Source organism: Chlorocebus sabaeus, chromosome 20 (assembly GCF_047675955.1).
Source record: "Chlorocebus sabaeus isolate Y175 chromosome 20, mChlSab1.0.hap1, whole genome shotgun sequence".
NCBI lineage: Eukaryota > Metazoa > Chordata > Mammalia > Primates > Cercopithecidae > Chlorocebus > Chlorocebus sabaeus.
The window spans coordinates 19892675-19910464 of NC_132923.1; the positions used below are offsets into that span (position 1 = coordinate 19892675).

General features: G+C 44.6%; 1 pseudogene; it reads left to right on the top strand.

Moving 5' to 3' along the window:
• The first annotated feature begins 15807 nt into the window (after positions 1 to 15807).
• Positions 15808 to 16798, top strand: LOC103224137 (glyceraldehyde-3-phosphate dehydrogenase pseudogene; annotated as a pseudogene).
• Positions 16799 to 17790: the final 992 nt, after the last annotated feature.

The following is a 17790-nucleotide window of genomic DNA, read 5'->3' on the forward strand; positions in this document are numbered from 1 at the left end:
TTCGGTTGACAATATATAATTTTTTCAGGTGGTTGTAAGTGCTATAAATAAGATAAAGCAAGGCAAGGGAATACGGAATTATAAGGAAGTGCTGTTGTAGGAAGGAGGGGTCAAGAATGGCCTAACAGAAAAGGTAACAGTTGAGTAGAACCCTGAAAGAAAGAGAGAGCAAACCATGCAGCTATCTGGTGGAAGAGCATTCCAGGGAGATAGATCAGCAAGTGCAAAGGCCCTGAAGTGGGAGCTAAAATGCTCGTGAGGATGTAGTGGGCTGAGCGAGGGCTAGAGTGGTAAGAGAGGAGGACAGGGGGAGCAGCCAGGCCATGCAGGGCCTGAGAGTCATGGTGAGGATCTTGGAGTTGGATGGGGAGCTGTAAGGGGGTTCTGAGCAGAGTAGTAGTGTGATCCAACTTATGGTTTTAAAAGGATCTCCTGGGCCACTTGTGGAAGCAGGGAGACCAGTGTGAGGGCTACCGCAGTAGTCTGAGCAAAAGGACTAGGAAGGTAACAGCAGGCATAGAATGAATTGGATTCTGAATATTCTCAAAGGCAGTGCTGGTGGGATCTTCTTATGGATTGGATGTAGAATGTGGATGCACAACACAGGTGTAGGAGTGGTTCAGGCACAGCTGGATCCATGCACTTGAATAATAAAATTGGGACTCTTCATCTTTCCATATCTCTTGTCTGTGCTTTCTTCCGCATTGGCTTCATTTTCAGGTAGCCTCTTCCCATACAGTGAGGAAGATGGCTTCCAGCACCTGGCTCAACTCTGGGAGTGCTCAGAAGAGCAAGGAAGCTTTTTGTTCACAAAGTCTTCAATAAATGTCCTCTCTAGCCTCATTGGCTTGAACTGGGTCATGTGCTCAGCCTGAACCAATGAGAATAACAGGGAGGTGGGGGAGTGGGGTGGAATTATGCTGACTGGGTTAGGCCTAAGCCACAGCCTTCATTCCTAGAGTTCTGGGTAGTTGGCTCCCTTGAGTAAATGGGGAGATGTGGTGATGGAAAAAAAGCCAAGGGTGGTTATTGAGAGAAGGGGGGCTGGGTGTAAGCTGGCCACCACAACATCCAATGCATCCAGAGAAAGTTTAATGAAGGGCATCTAATGTGAATGGAAAGGAGGGTACTCATAAGAATGCAATTTGGTGACCAATTACATGTGAAGGCTGAGGGAGAAAGGAGGCTGTAGATGGTTCCAGAATAATCTAGGCAATGATGTTAATAGAAATAGAGACTATGGGATTCAAAGTATGCGTGGGTTGCAAAGGAGTGAGACGAGTTAAATTTTACGATGTAAAAAAAAAAATCTACAATGTAAGAGATACAGACACAGAAATGATTAACCACAAGTCAGGGCAGTGCCAAATAGGCGTTAAATGAGAAGAATAAACACAATGCTCAGGGGAAACTATAGCTGTGGTGCCTGCAGGTCATAGATAGAGGGACGGGCATTGGCATCTGGCTCTGAACAAATCAAAAGTGAAGTTTGAAGGTCTTTGACTAGGAGCACTTAATTATCCATGGCCCTCAACCCCTTGACGTCCCTAGCATCTTTGCTGTTGTTTGCTTCACCTTCAGTCTGTGTACCAGAGCTGCTAACAGGAAGTCCATCTCACTGCGTGGTTTCCCTTCTTCCTTCTTGCCCCAGGCACAGCCTTCTGTTTAAGCAGTGAAACAGCAAGGGAAAGAGTTACGTGCCGCTGAGGGGCAAAAGAGTACTTTGTCTGGCTGCAGATGGAAGACTGGGTGATTTGGTTTCAGGAGAGGAGCCTATGGAAAGGAGGGGAAGCCCGGCTGAGGCCTTTTTTTTTTTTTTTTTTTTTTGAGACAGAGTGTCACTCTATTGCCCAGGCTGGAGTGCAGTGGAGTGATCTCAGTGCTCTGCAGCCTCCGCCTCCTGGGTTCAAGTGATTCTCCTGACTCAGCCTCCTGAGTTGCTGGGACTACAGGTGTGCACCACCACACCTGGCTAATTTTTGTATTTTTAGTAGAGATGGGGTTTCACCATGTTGGCCAGGCTGGTCTCAAACTCTTGACCTCAAGTGATCCACCCACCTCAGCCTCCCAAAGTGCTAGGATTATAGGCATCAGCCACCGCACCCGGCCCCAGCCCAGGACTCCTAGAGGCAAAATCTAATCAGCACAACTTCTCCCAAAGACTGGTAGGAAATCTATGGAGAAAGAAATACTCTCCTGTCTGCTGAGAAAAAGGAAAGAATTAAACAAGAATGTGCTGCGTCGGTTAAAGCTTCCCAGGAAAAGATAAGGGTGGTGAAAAATCAGAATTAGATCATGCCAGCCAAAGCAATTAAGGAGAATACGATGTGCTTTTACAAATATCAGGGGGAAAGAAGATTATAGAGAGGAAATAAGACTTAATAAATGCAGAGGACCATGAAATTAATGATGACCACAAATGGCTAAAATACCCAATTCATTCTTTGTTAGCCTTTAACTAGGAAAACAAAGGAAAGAAATTGAGCAATTAAAGAGTAAGGACCCAAAAAAAAGTAAGAACAACTTGAGAGAAGAGTTAAGTAGACACTGGCAGGGAGGAGGTGTCTGCACCCTGTGGCCCTCAAACTCTGCAGGCACCTTCCTGGGACATAACCGTCATGGGCTCAGGGAACAGCCCAGCCCCGCATTGGCACTGGGCTGGTGGGCAGGATGCCTGAAATTCTGAGTGCAACCAATTGACAGAACTTCCCCACTTTCTGGGGAAAGAGAGTGAGCGAGGAGGGGAGAATGGGAAGGAGAACCAGGCCAGGGTCTTCAGAGAATGGTGACCTTGGAGCCATCATGACTGCTCCAGGATAAACAGAGAGGCAGGTTCCACTGGGCTTCCACATCACCCCTCTCTTCCCATTCCTTCTCTCTCCTTCTGCCTCCAGCGCTCACCACCCTGTGTTCAGTGCACATCTGTTGAGTTCTTCCCTATGAAAAGCGCACTGACAAGATTGTCACACTTCATAAGAAATGGAAGGAAGTACAGAGCATGCTGAGGGAACAAAAATGGCTTGTCCTTTTTTTGCTTGAGGGGAGATCACATTGGTTTCTGTGACTTGCAACCAAAAGTCCTACTCATAAAGCCCTGTTCTACAACAGGCACTGGGGAGACAAAGATGTGAGACACAGTGCTGCTCTTAATGAACTCACAGCCCAGGAAGGAGACATACACACACACACACCTTTGCAATATGGTGTGGTGCATGCAATAATGGTGGATGTATGGACAAGGTGCCTTGCCAGCTCAGAGGAGGAGTGAGCAATGTTGCTCCCATAGGCCAGTGAAGAAAGCTTCTAAGAGTTTCTTGTGCTTGCTCCTGAAGGATGACTAGAATTTGGACAACTGGCAAAGGTGCACTCTTCAGACAGCAGGAAGCCAGTGTGCAGAGGCCAAGAGGCACAAAGCGCCTGTAATATCCAGCATATAAATCATTCCTTTTTCTTTCTAAATCTTTCCAGCTAAACCCTCGGGCTGCCTAAAATTCCCTCATAATTCGGATATTTCTTGCTAGAGAAGGAGTTGTAGGAATAGGTTCAACTTTTGGCTAACCTCAAGGATTAGGCCACTTTCACGTCCCTTAATTGCATTACAAAAGAAAACTGAAATGTGAGGACACTGCTTACCCAAAGCAATAGGTAACTGCTGGTGGCCGTTCTGACAGTGACTGGCTACAGTGGGGAGCTGGGGAAGTACACGGTCTCGGGGAAGGCAGGGCCAAGGAGGCCAAGTCCTATTCTCTATCTCAGGGGCAATGGGAAGCTGCTGAGAGGTCTAAGCAGCAGGTGACAGGGTAGGTTCGAATTTTTTAAAAATCACTCTGGTTTCGATGTGTATATAATTTGGAGTGGGCCATGTGATGTGAATACAGGTCCAGGTGACAGATGAGCCTGGGGCTTGGATTAGTGCAGAGGCAATGAAGACAGAAAAAAAAAAAAAGGGCAGGATGTAGTGATGAGTTGAATATGATGGCGTGGAGTCAGGGTATGGAGAGGAAGGTATCAAAAGGAACACCTTGGGGTTTGGGATCACGTATCTCTGGATGGGGATGCACTAACCAAGATGGAAAGCCCTAGAAGAGGGCCCATGGTGAGCCTCACCCAACCCTTAACTCACCTTGTTCTTGCATGTAGATCTGCCCAAGGGCCATTGGAAGTACCACTGCTGCCACCATCACCCTGATTGACCCACAAACCGCTAGTTTGACAATCAACAGGCCATGTCATGTCCAGCTCCCCCAGTGGAGGGACATGGCACTGTCAGACAATGTGGCCTTGGTGTTTTAACTTTTGTCATTCTGTATTGTGTTTACTAACTTTTGGGGATGGAGATGGGGGTGGAGTGAAGGAGAGGCTAATAATTAAGATAAAAGAACTAAAAGGAGCTTCGACTTGGCAAAAACATGTTGAAGAGTTACATGATCAATCAATCATAAAGTGTTGAAATTGGGAGGAAACTTAGTTAAAAAAATAATCTTTTCCAGAGCAGTTTTGACAGTAGTTCCAAATACCCTCTGCTTCGGTGTTTCCAGTCCTAGGAGCAAACTGTCTCAAAAAGCAGCCGGTTCCATTGTCAGAGGATTCTGATAGAAGGAGATAGGGTTTTCTTGTACTGAATTGAAATTTATCTCTGAGCAACTTCCACTCATTTGTCTTGGTTCCATTCTCTGGAGGGAGAGTAGGTCAACGTCCCTTTTAAAATGTGGTGCCCAGAAAGCAACACAGAACTCCAAATGTGGTCTGATTTAGTTAAAGCCCTGTGGGGAATTTAGAGGGGGAAGAAAAATAAAGCCAAGAGTTAACCAGCTTTAAAAAATGACTGTCATAGAAAGCTCCCATAAGCAGAACCTTAGAATCATAAACTAAAGGGAGCCTTTGAAAACACCCACCTGGTTTGTTTCCTTGCAGAGGAAAATCACACCTCAACCTGTCTAACCCAGAGATACTGACCTATTTTTTAAGACCTCTAAAAGCAAGGGTTCCACTGATGTTTATTGCAGAGAGATTTCTTACAAATCAATCATTATAAAATATCTTCAAATCAGTGTTTTCTAGTAGACTAATTTGTTTTTACATTTTCCTCTTTCTCTTGCTATTATCTTTCCGACCACATAAATTGTCTTCCTAATGAAGCCGCTTATTGTATCATATTCTGGGAGTGTATGTTCATCTGCTCCTGTAGTGTTTCAGCTCCTACTGCATTAATTAACTGCGCTTCCTCTATTATTTTCCTCTTTTTTGCATGCAATCCATGGCATTTATCCTTATATTGTTGCATAATGCTTTGTGCGACGGATGTGTTCTCAAAATCGTGTGCAAATCTAATCTTCGTAAATTGAGTCTCTTCAATCAGAAGTGCCTTCCAAATGCATTTCAAATGTTCATTATTTAAAGTCACTCTGTGGGAGTTGGCTTGGTAGAACAGAAAACACAGGACCTTTGTGTCTTCTTCTTACAAGCTGCGTGATCTTTACTGGTGACTTAATCTACTTGAGCCCTAGTTTCTAATCCATGAAATGGGGATAAAAATGCCTCCTCTCAATATGTTGTTGTAGACAATAAATAAGCTAAGAAAAAATTAGTGCAACTTAAAAAATAGATGTCTTCTTATCTTTAAAGTGAAGAGTCCTCTTTAAAGACAATAATAATCTCAAAAGTCTATTTTGCAAGTTCAGATGTTTTTGCATCACATGTTCTTAAAGGAGAACACAAGCATATATTGACTTTGCTGTCTGGCTGTGGCAGCTTTCTACCGAACTTCTTGGATTCACGCCTCCAGAACCCCATCTTGTCTGGGCTGACTTTCTCATTTGCAGAGGTGAACATCTGCAGTGTTCGTGGCCATCTTGCTATGTCCCTGCTTTTACCACTATGCTTGAGTTCTTGAAGCTTAAGTTACATCCCTTCTGTTTTCATTATCATTTAAATATCTCTTTCTGAATATCCTAACCTGCTCATTTCCATGTTATTTGAATCATTTTTGTTTCCCCAAGAATCACCCATCTCTCCTACCTGACTCTGAGTTCCTTGAGACATCATGTCCACAGGCCAAGAGTAGTATATGAATGAATGGCTAATGACCCTCACGAGAAGTTCTTTCTCATCCGTAATATTAGGATATGCAATGATATCAGTGGTTTCCAGGAGGCTAGGGTGCCTTCTCCTTGGGGGTCTATGATGATAGAAATGGAGCAATGTTTTTAAAAGTTCAAAAGAAAGTGTGTGTGTTGCCAGTTAAGGCTATGTTGACTAATATGAACACTGTCTCTTGCTCTGGTTGAATGATGTCAACTCTGCGGGTATCACAGATAAAATCATGTTGCTTAGCATGTGTATCCATCAAGATTCTTGGCTGCATGCAATAGAAACTAAGTCTAGTTGACTTAAGCAGAAAATAATTGCTTTGGGAAAATGTCTGCCAGCTCCAGAGCAAACGAAAAGGCAGGAGGACTAGACTCTGGACATGGGCAGTAGCCAGGAAAAGCTGAGCAATGAGGAGCTCAGCCAAGGTCACATCACAGAAGTGGCATGGTTGGGATGCCACTGGACACCAGACACTGACCCACAGGAACCACCAGGACATGGGATGCCACTACCCAGCAGACTGCATTCCAAACCATGGTTGCTGCTTTGTGTTACTTGCTCCTGATGCAAAGTCCCAGGTTGAGACCATCCAGTTGGCAAAAAAATTTTTTTTTTTTTTTTTGACAGAGTTTTGCTCTTATTGTGCAGGCTGGAGTGCAATGGCGCGATCTCGGCTCACTGCAACCTCCGCTTCTAGGGTTCAAGGGATTCTCCTGCCTCAGCCTCCTGAGTAGCTGGGAGGCATGCACCACCATTCCCGGCTAATTTTGTATTTTTGGTGGAGATGGGATTTCTCCATGTTGGTCAGGCTGGTCTCAAACTCCCGACCTCAGGTGATCCGCCCACCTCGGCCTCCCAAAGTGCTGGGATTACAGGTATTAGCCACCGCGCCTAGCCGAGTTGGCAAATCTTAAGTCTTGTGTGCTCTTGCCCAGCTGCTGAAGGACAGGGACAACAAGTATAAGGCCGTCAAAAACTTTATTTTGTTAGAATTCCCCAAATATAAAAAGGATATCAGCTGCTGGCCAGCCCACAAAATGAAACAAAACAAAATCCACTATGGTTGTTAAATGCTTGGTTTTTGTTTATTTTATTGAGACAGGGTCTCACTTTATTGTCTAGGCTGGAGTGCAATGATGCAATCATAGCTCACTACAGCCTCAAACTCCTGGGTTCAAGCAATCCTCCTGACTCAGTCTCCCGAGTAGCTAGGACTAGGACTATAGGCATGCACCACCACATCCAGCTTGTTAAACGTTTTTCATGACCAAAAAACCAATAGAACTTAACTGATAGTAGAGAAACATATTTTGGAACACGAGATCAATGGAAGAAAAAATAATGAACAGGTTTAAAGATTAAAAAAAAAAAAAGATTGACTGTAATAGGCGATCTCTAATGTTGTTCACAGACTTAGACGCCCCCTGCAGGCAGGAGGAAGGAATAAAGACTGGACTGATTTTCTCAAGCCCTTTCTTTCATTGAATATATGTCATAATAATCTGGACTTGTAGAATTAATCACTCCTTAGAAATAGCTAGCTCATAGCTGCTACACATAAGAGAAAACAAAAGTAATAATGCCTTTAACATGGTATGGAGGTCCTATTGGTTTTAATGTGTCCCACAAAGTTCATGTGTTAGAAACTGAATCCCCAAACCAACATTATTGGGAGGTGGGATTTTTAGGAGACTCTGCCCTCATGAATAGATTAGTGCTTTTCTCACAGGAATGTGTTCCTGGATAAAAGGATAAGTTTGGACAGCTTCCTGGTCTCTCTCGTGTCCATGCTGTCTTGCCTTCCACCTTCCACCATGGGATATCACGGCAAGAAGCCCCTCACCCGATGGAGGCCCCTGTACCTTGTACTTCCCAGGCTTTAGAACTGTAAGAAATAAACCTCTGTTCTTTATAAATTACCAGTCTCAGGTATTCTGTGATAGCAGTACAAAACAGACCAAGACAAGTGGTTTCTTTCACATAAAAGAAATCTGAAGGTGGGTAGGCCCAGGTTGGTGCCATGATTTCATGGTGTCCATGAGCCCGGGCCTCTTTTATTTTTGCTCTGCCATCATTAGTATTACAGGGCTCCCATCCTCAAAGACACTTCCTTAAGGCTGCTGGAGGGAAGTAGGAGGACAGGTGAAGGGAAAAAAGACAAGAGAGAACATACAAACTGTCTGACCCCTCTTAAGACTTCCTGGAAGTCCTGAGATCTACATTTAGATTTAACAATGTCTGCTTGCATCTTATTGACCACCCTTAACTGTAAGATAGCCTGGGTGTTGTGGTCTTTTATTAGGGCACATGTTCACTCAAATATTGAGTGAGCAACTAGCAGTCTTCGCCTCCCCAGGGAAGTTTCAGAGATAGTGAGAAGTTTGAGAAGTTTGATTTAGTGGCCTTTGACTCTCCCTTTGCTCCAACTCTGTCCCTCCCCTGAGTTGACTTTATGTGATATCACTTAGGACGAGGGAAGCTTCCAGGGAAGACACCAGCGCTGAGGCTTTAGCACCACCTCTCTGCAATGTCTAGAGAGTGGTACGAGCCCTTTGAGGAGCTTCCTAGGAAATAACCGCACACTGAACATTTATTGAGCATTAACCTTCTGCCAGGCACTGTGTGAAGTGCTTTATCTCCACCTTCTTACCTCATCCTCACAAATGCTCCATGAGGTCGGCACAATTGTACCCGTCCTGAAAATGAGGGAGCTAAGGATAAGTGACCATAACTTGCCTGATCACAGTTAGTGAGTGGGGACCAGGATGGAAACCTGTGTTTATCTGACTTCTGAGCCCAGGATCTTAACCAACCCACTGCAGCTGTGCTGTCCCATACAGTGTCACTGGTCCCACGTAGCTATATGCCCTTAGATTTAAATTAATTAAAGCAAAGTCAAATTTAAAATTCAGCTCTTCAGCCATGCTGCTTACATTTCAAGAGCTCAGTAGCCGTGGAACACGTAGAACACGAGATCAGTGGAAGAAAAAAATAACTTTATTATTTTTTTCATTATTTCATTATTTGTGGCTAGTGGTTACCATCTTGGGCAGCAAAGCTATAGAACATTTACAACATCACAGAAAGTTCTGTTGGACAATGCTGTGCCAGAGGAATGGATCATTATTGATTTTCATTCATTATCACAAATAGGATGACGAGAAAATTTTTTCTTGCCCTAGCCTCTTTTCCTGTTTTCCAGCTGCCTTTTCTTGATATATTATATAGCCCAGCCATACAAAGAGACAGAAGAAATTCTGAAAAAGCAAATACCACCAAAGGTGAAAGTGGCCACTTGTGATATTTCTGCTGCAACGATACTTTTCACTCTGGGGCAGGGGACCATTGTGAAGGGCACGGCAGGCTTGGTGGGGAGGGTGTTCCCTGGTGTCTGCAGTCAGCTCAGCTCAGAGTGAGGACTAGACGGCATGAATTCCTGAACACAAAACCCTCTTATCTTTTAGTTCTGTTCTTTAGCTGTTCTCTACTTGCCCTATTTCAGCACATGCCAAATGTGTTTCAGTGTAAACCTGCACTTTTAAAAGGTTGCAAAACTCCTAGCTGCTGCAAAGTAAGGTTTTTCAGAACACATTTGCATCTTTTCTCAGTTGCTGCCTTAATTACACATAATAAAGGTATTTAGTTATAGACAAATTTCCCTTGTCAAGAGAGAACTTGCTCAAAGACAGTGGGAATCTGGGATTCATTTTTGTGCCACAAATGTTACTACAAGAAATTCAGTTCACCGGGAGTGGCTGGCACACAAACTTCAAGCAGTGACAAAGTCCAGAGTTCTCAGCTGTTTTCTGTGGCCACCACTGATGCCTTGATTAGAAATGTGTGATGAGAGAAGACCAGCACCATTTGTGATTGCTTTAACAGGAATCAGCAAACTTTGCAGTTGACCATGTGTTTTTGTTAATAAAGTTTTATTGGAACACTGTCATGCTCATGATTTATGGCTGCTTTCATGAGACAACAGTAAAGGTGAGTAGTTGCAGCAGACACCATATGGCCTGTAAAGCCTGAAGTACTTAATAGATGACCTTTTCCAAAGTTTATTGACCCCTGGCTTAGAAGGTAGAAGTTGGATTAAATTAGAGGTCTCGGCCCTATCTCTGTAGGAGGGCTGGCACTGACCTTTCCCCCTCACCTGGCCCAGTTGACCATCTCTGCCCTGCATGACAGCCCTACCTTCTTTCTGCCTAGCCGTCTGCCTCCTGGCTTCCTGCAGTCTATTCTCCTCAGCACAGCTACAGTGCGCCGCTTTGAAACATAAGCCATTTCATGTCACTCCCTTACTCAAAGCCCTTCAAGTGCTTCCATTTCATAGACAGTAAAATCCAAAGGCCTTCAAGTGGCCTGCAAGGCCCTATATCAGCTTCTCCGGCCATCCTAACCTTCTTGCTGAGCTCGAACTGGCAGGCATTGTCTCCACTCAGAGGCAGAGGTGGCTCACTTACCACCAAAAATGCCCATCGTAGTGTGCCCTTGCTGCCGGAGGCAGCTGCCCAGAGAGATGCCTCAGCATTCAGGTGTGGCTGAGGACCGGTTCTCCCCAGCGGAACATGACGTGAAGTGGTGCTTGTCACTTCTACTGGGGATGTGAGGAGGGGGTGTCTTAAGAACCATCTGTGCCTTCTCTACTCCCCGTCTGCCCACTTATTGGAGAGGAGTTTTGGACCCTTGGAAATGAGAAAGCCACGAGATGGAAGTCGTTTGGATGTCTGGACCCAAATGAAGACTGCTGTCCATCAACCAGCAACATCATGTTGAACTGGAGCATGAGCAAGAAATAAACATTTACCGTGCTGTACTCTTATTGTGAAGTTTGGGGAAGTGTTTGTCATGACAGTTAGTAGTAGTGTAACTCACATAGGGCCTTTGTTCCTGCTGTTCCCTTTGCCCGAAATGCTCTTCTGCAAACACCTGCGTGACTTTCCACTTCCTTCAGGTCTCTGTTCTGATAGCATCTTATCTGAGCGATTTCCCCAGGTTACCCCAGATAAAAGAGCAGCTCACCCACCCCAGCATTCCTCTCTGCCTGACCCTCTTTTCCTTTTCCGTTTAGTACACATCGCTTGGCATAGACTTCACCAGCTCGTGGCTCAGTGCCTGAGTTGTTTGCTGTCTTTCTCCCTCCATTAGAATGTAAGTTCCATGAAGGCTGCCATCTGGTAGGGGTATTTCCACATGCCCCCACCACTTAGTATGGTGGCTGTCACAGTGTGGGGGTGCCATAAATGTTTGATGGACACGTAAAGAAATGAGTGAACAGACCAGCAATCTGGCTGTCTCCCTGATTGTGTACACAAGGATGAATGGGGAAAATAGCAAGGTTTAGGGTAGGCGGTAGAGAGGAGAGAAGAAAGCAGAATGACACACGTGGGGTGATTTTTTTTTTTTTGCAGTTTTTAATATTAGGTATTATTTGATGCCAGAGACAATACATGCACCAGGCATGGGGGGCCCCAACTGTCAAGGTGCTGCAAGTCCATGGAGGTATGAGAGACTGGGAAACAGGTGGTACACACTGGGAGCATGGCCATGTGTTCTTGCAGGGATCTCTGAGGCTCACGGATGAGCCTCATGATTAGCCTGTGGGTCAGGGAAAGGTAGACAATCCCCAGGAGGACTCGGCAAGAAGGAGAATCCAGAAGAGGCGCTCCTGGAATCAGGAAGAGCAGGTAAAGTTTCACAGCCTGGTGGGTTGGAGGAGCCCTGAGCAGTATGATAGAGCATGAACCTAGAGGAAGGTGGCGGGGAAGGGAGGGGACGGCAGACAGGCCTGTGGGGCCCAGATCATGAACAGACTTGTTTGTTATACTAGGAAGTTTGAACTGTATGCTGAAAGCAATGGGAACCAAGCAAGAGAGGTTCAAGCAGGCCGATGGCACAATCAGATGTGCGTTTTATGAGGCTCTTTCTGGCAGCAGCCTGTAAAAAAGATTGGCATGGATGTGAGATTAGAGGCCAGGTGAGGCAAATATATCAAGATGTCCTAGGGATGGTCCAGGAACCCAGCACCAAACTATTGTGAGACAATGCAAACCATGTGCCCTAGCTCTAGCCATGGGAGCCTGGGAAGCTATTTTCACTTTCTCCCTGTGCCAAGTGAGGGGGTGGGTGCCATCTAGATCTAGTTTCCTAAAACCTTGGACTCCAGGAGAAGGCAAAGGTTTCATGCAATGACATCTTGAAAACCTTGATTGAGCTTCATGTTCTGCCTTTTTTCACCATCCAGAGGGATTCCTATAGGGATGGTGGAGCCCCGATGAACTGTTACCACAAGCCAGTGCTGAGGCATAGGCCAAGGACCTTGAGGTCCAACCAAAAGGGAGGATATTTGGGAGGCCCAGGCACCAGGTCGATCATGTTTTAAACGAAGTGTCTAGGGCCTTAGCATCTGAGGGGTGGCCAGAGAGGGGACATTCAGGGTGTATAGACAAGGCAGCTGCATTTCAGCTGATTGGGGTTAGCATTCTCCAGGAGAATCAGCTGCATTTCAGCTGATTGGGGTACATCCTTCCCAGGAGAGGCCAAGGAAGACAGAGGAGATGTCAGGAACGGGTATCTGTAGCTACCCAAATGTCAACAGGAGATCTTCCGAGACTCTTGGTTTGCTCCCAGATGCTTGGTAGCTTCCATGTGGCAGTGTCTACACAGCAGCAGAACTCTTGATAATTTTCCCTGAGCTCACCCACCCATGTGGCACTTGTTGAGAATTCCAGGAATGAGAGAAAGGATGGAGTGGGGTCTCTCAGGGTATGTAAAAAATACTTGGAGCTGAGCAGTGGATGAACTTTAGGGGTCTGGCTTCCAACAATGAGTCATAAAAACTGGGAAAAGGTCAAGATTCAAGATAGCCCTTGTTTCTCATATGGTTTGTGCAAAGCTCCTGTGCTGTGAGAGGACATTCTGCATTCAAGGAGTTTACAGATGTTCAGGGTGGCTGGAGTGAGAAGTACAAGGAGGTAGGTGTATGAGTGAGGTTGAGAACAGAGGCCAAGTCAAACAGAGCTTTGCAAATCATGTCAAATATTTGAACAATTGTCTGAAACAGGTGCCCATAACTGGCTTTTATAGGTTCCCTGTGCCTCTTGTTATACATGAGGGGCATGGAGATTTCAGTTAGAAGCTTAGAAGGTCTGGGGTTCAATGTGATGCTTTGATACATGTGTATATTGTGGAATGACTATATTAAGCTAATTAACATATCTGCCACCTCACATACTTATCATCTTTCATAACGAGAAGATTTAAAGTCTACTCTTTCAGCAATTTTGAAGTCTATAATATATTATTACTAACTATGGTCACCACGCTGTGCCATGCTGAGACCGTCTTAAAATATCTTTCTCTTGTATAATTGAAACTTTGTACCCTTTGATCAACACTACTTGTTCCCCACCCCACTGCACTCCTCAGCCTTTTGTAGCCACCATTCGACTCTCTACTTCTAGAAATTCAACTTTTTTAGATTCCACATATAAGTGAGATCATGCTGTATGTGCTTTTCTGTGCCTGTTTTATTTCATTTAGCATTATATTATCCAGGTTCACCCATGTTGTCACAAATGACAGAATTTCCTTCTTTTCAAAAGCTGAATAGTATTCTATTGTGTATATTGTGTGTACATACCACATATTCTTTATCCATTCACTGGTTGATAGACACTTAGCTTGATTCCATGTCTTGGTTATTGTGAATGATACTGCAGTGAGAAGGAGAGTGAAGATATATCGTCAACAGACTGATTTCAATTTCTTTGGATATATACCCAGAAGTTGGATTACTGGGTCATCTGGTCATTCTAATTTCTGATTTTTGAGAAAGCTCCATATTGTTTTCCATAATGGCTGTACTAATTTACATTTCCACAGTCAGTATACAAGGGTTCCTTTTTTTTTCCACATCCTCACCAACATTTCTTTTTTCTCATTCTTATGATAGCCTGTTAGGAACAGGTGTGAAGTGATATCTCATTGAGGTTTTAATTTGCATTTCCCTGCTGTTGGCCATTTGTACGTCTTCTGTTGAGAAATGTCTACTCAAGTCCTTTTCCCACTTAAAATATTGGATTGTTTTCTTGTCGTTGAGTTGTTTGAGTTCCTTATGTGTTTTTGATATTAACTCCTTAACAGATGAATTGTTTGCAAATATTTCCTCCCTGTTTATGGGTTGCCTCTTTATTCTGTTAGTTGGTTCCTTTGCTGTGTAGAAATGATTTAGTTTGTATTTCTGGTGCTACAGAAATACAGAGGTTCATAAGAAATGACTATGAACAATTATTTGTCAAAAAATTGGATTTTTTTGAAATCCAATCTAGATGAAATGGATACATGTCTGGACACATACAACCCATCAAACTGAATCATGAAGACATAGAAAATCTGAATAGATCAATAATTAGTAAGAGGATTGAATCAGTAATAAAAAGTTCCCCATCAAAGAACAGCCTAGGAATAGATGGCTTTATAGCTGAATTCTACCTAATATTTAAAGAAGAAAAATATCAATTCTTCTCAAACTCTTCCAAAAAATTGAAGCAGAGGAAATACTTTCAAATTCATTTTTCAAGCCTGACTTTACCCTGGTATTAAAGCCAGACAAGGACACTATAAGAAAATAAAATTACAGGCCAATATCCCTGATGAACATAGATGTAAAAATTGTCAACAAAATACTAGCAAATTGGATTCAACAGCACATAAAAGGATCATGATCACCATGATCAAATGAGATTTACCCCTGGGGTGCAAAGATGGTTCAACATACACAAATCAATAAATGTGATACACCATATTAACAGAATGAAGGGCAAAAAACATCATCTCGATACAGAAAAAAAATTTTTTATAAAACTCAACATCTTTTCATGATAAAAACTCTCAGCTGAAGAAATGTACCTCAACACAATAAAGGCCACATATGACAAGGCTATAGCTAACATCACACTCAATGGTGAAAAGCAATGGTGAGAGTTTTTCTTCTAAGCTCAGGAATAAGGCAACGACGTCACTCCCGACGCTTATGTTTAACATAGTGCTAGAAGTTCTAGTCAGAGCAGTTAGGAAAGGAAAAGATACAAAAGGCATCCAAATAGGAAAGGAAGATGTGAAATTGCCTCTATTGGCTGGCAATCTGGTCTCACACAGAGAAAATCCTAAAGACTCTGCCAAAAATTGTTAGAATTGATAAACAAATTTTTCAGTTTCAAGATACAAAATCAACATACAAAAATCAGTAGTGTTTCTATACACTAACAGCAAATTTTCTAAAAAAACAATTAAGAGGGCCGGGAGCGGTGGCTAACACCTGTAATCCCAGCACTTTGGGAGGTCAAGGTGGGCAGATTACAAGGTCAAGAGTTTGAGACCAGCCTGGGCAACATAGTGAAACCCCATCTCTACTAAAAATACAAAAATTAGCCTGGCATTGTAGTGGTGCATGCTTGTAATCCCAGCTACTCAGGAGGCTGAGGCAAGAGAATTGCTTGAACCGGGGAGGTGGGGGTTGCAGTGAGCCGAGATCACACCACTGAACTCCAGCCTGGGCGGCAGAGCAAGACTCCGTCTCGGGCAGGGGACGAAAAAGCAATTAAGAAAATCCCGGCTCTCTGCTCCTCCCATTCAACAGACAGCTGCATCTTCTCGTGCAGCGCCAGCTGCATCCCTGAGACATCATGGTGAAGCTGAAGCCTGGAGTCAAATGGGTTTGGCTCTATTGGGTGCCTGGTCACCAGGGCTGCTTTTAACTCTGGTAAAGTGGATATTGTTGACATCAAAGACCCCTTCATTGACCTCAACTACATGGTCTACATGTTCCAGTATGATTCCACCCATGGCGAATTCCATGGCACCGTCAAAGCTGAGAACAGGAAGCTTGTCATCAATAGAGATCCCATTACCATCATCCAGGAGCTAGATTCCACCAAAATCAAATGGGGTGATGCTGGTGCTGAGTATGTTGTGAAGTCCACTGGCGTCTTCATCATCATGGAGGAGGCTGGGGCTCATTTGCAGCCAAAGGGGTCATCATCTCTGTCCCCTCTGCTGATGCCCCCATGTTCATAATGGGCTTGAACCATGAGAAGTAGGACAACAGCCCCAAGATAGTCAGCAACGCACCCTGTGCCATCAACTGCTTAGCACACCAGGCCAAGGTCATCCATGACAACTTTGGTACTGTGGAGGGACTCATGACCACAGTCCACACCATCACTGCCACCCAGAAAACTGTGGATGACTCCTCCGGGAAACTGTGTTGTGATAGCCACAGGGCTCTCCAGAACATCATCCCTGCCTCTACTGGCACTGCCAAGTCTGTGGGCAAGATCTTCCCTGAGCTGAATGGGAAGCTCACTGGCATGGCCTTCCGAGTCCCCAGTGACAACGTGTTGGTCATGAACCTGACCTGCTGCCTGGAAAAACCTGCCACATATGATGACATCAAGAAGGTGGTGAAGTAGCATCCGAGGCCCCCCTCAAGGGCATCCTGGGCTACACTAAGCACCAGGCTTGTCTCCTCCGACTTCAACGGTGACACCCACTCCTCCACCTTTGATGCTGGGGCTGGCATTGCCCTTAATGACCACTTTGTCAAGCTTATTTCCAGGTATAACAATGAATTTGGCTACAGCAACAGGGTGGTGGACCTCATGGCCCACATGGCCTCCAAGGAGTAAGACCCCCAGACCACCAGCCCCAGTGACAGCATGAGAGGAAGAGAGAGGCCCTCACTGCTGGGGAGTTTCTGCCGCACTCAGTCCCCCACTACACTGAGAATCTTCCTGCCTCACAGTTTCCATGCAGATCCTCTGAAGAGGGAGGAGCCTAGGGAGCCCCACCTTGTCATATATCATCAATAAAGTCCCCTGCGCTCAGAAAAAAAAAAAAAAAATCCATTTACAATAGGATTGAAAAAAAAAAAGTTCATTTCTGCTCATGTTGTCAGCAGCTGTGGCTCTGCTCTGCATGTCTTCTTGTTCCAGGATCCAGCTGTAAAGCAGACCCATCCTGAACACATTGTTTTGCCACTGAGGGAGAAGAGGGCCCGCAGACCCATGTGGTGCTTCTTCAAGCCACAGCTCACCAGGTGGCACAGGTCACTTCTGCTTACATCCTGTTAGCCAAAGCAAGCCCCCTGTCCAGGCCTGAGGGAGTAGAGAGAGGACCTGCACCTCTCCCATAGGCAACAAAGGGAGGGTAAGGGATAACTGGGCACAAGAATAGGATTTGCCCCACTCCCTGTTTTTAAATGTTAGCAACTGAATTAAAAGTGTCATAAATGCTGGGCAGAGCCAAATAAAACACAAGAAACCACAAGCCATGGATGTGCCACCTCTAATTTAAAAAGTCAGAAATGGAGTGAAAGCCTTGTTCTCTTCCTTGAAACATACACACTACCTCAGAGTCTGCCGAGTTGAACAGTCCTCTCAAAAAGGAAAAGTGGTTACTTTGCCTTTAACATTATGGGTGAATCTATACTAGCTCCTAGTATAACCCAGCACCCCTGTTTTTCTAGAGGTGGTTTGTTTTTTTCCTTCTCTCTCTCTTCTTTTCTCATTTCCCTGGCTCCCCTAGCCTTTCAGAAATTCAAATACAACCATTCTCCTCTCCCTCACCCAACATTCCCTACAGGGCAAGTTTTTCTGACTGTGTGCTCCAAGACAGATCTCTCCTGGAGAGCTGACGGTC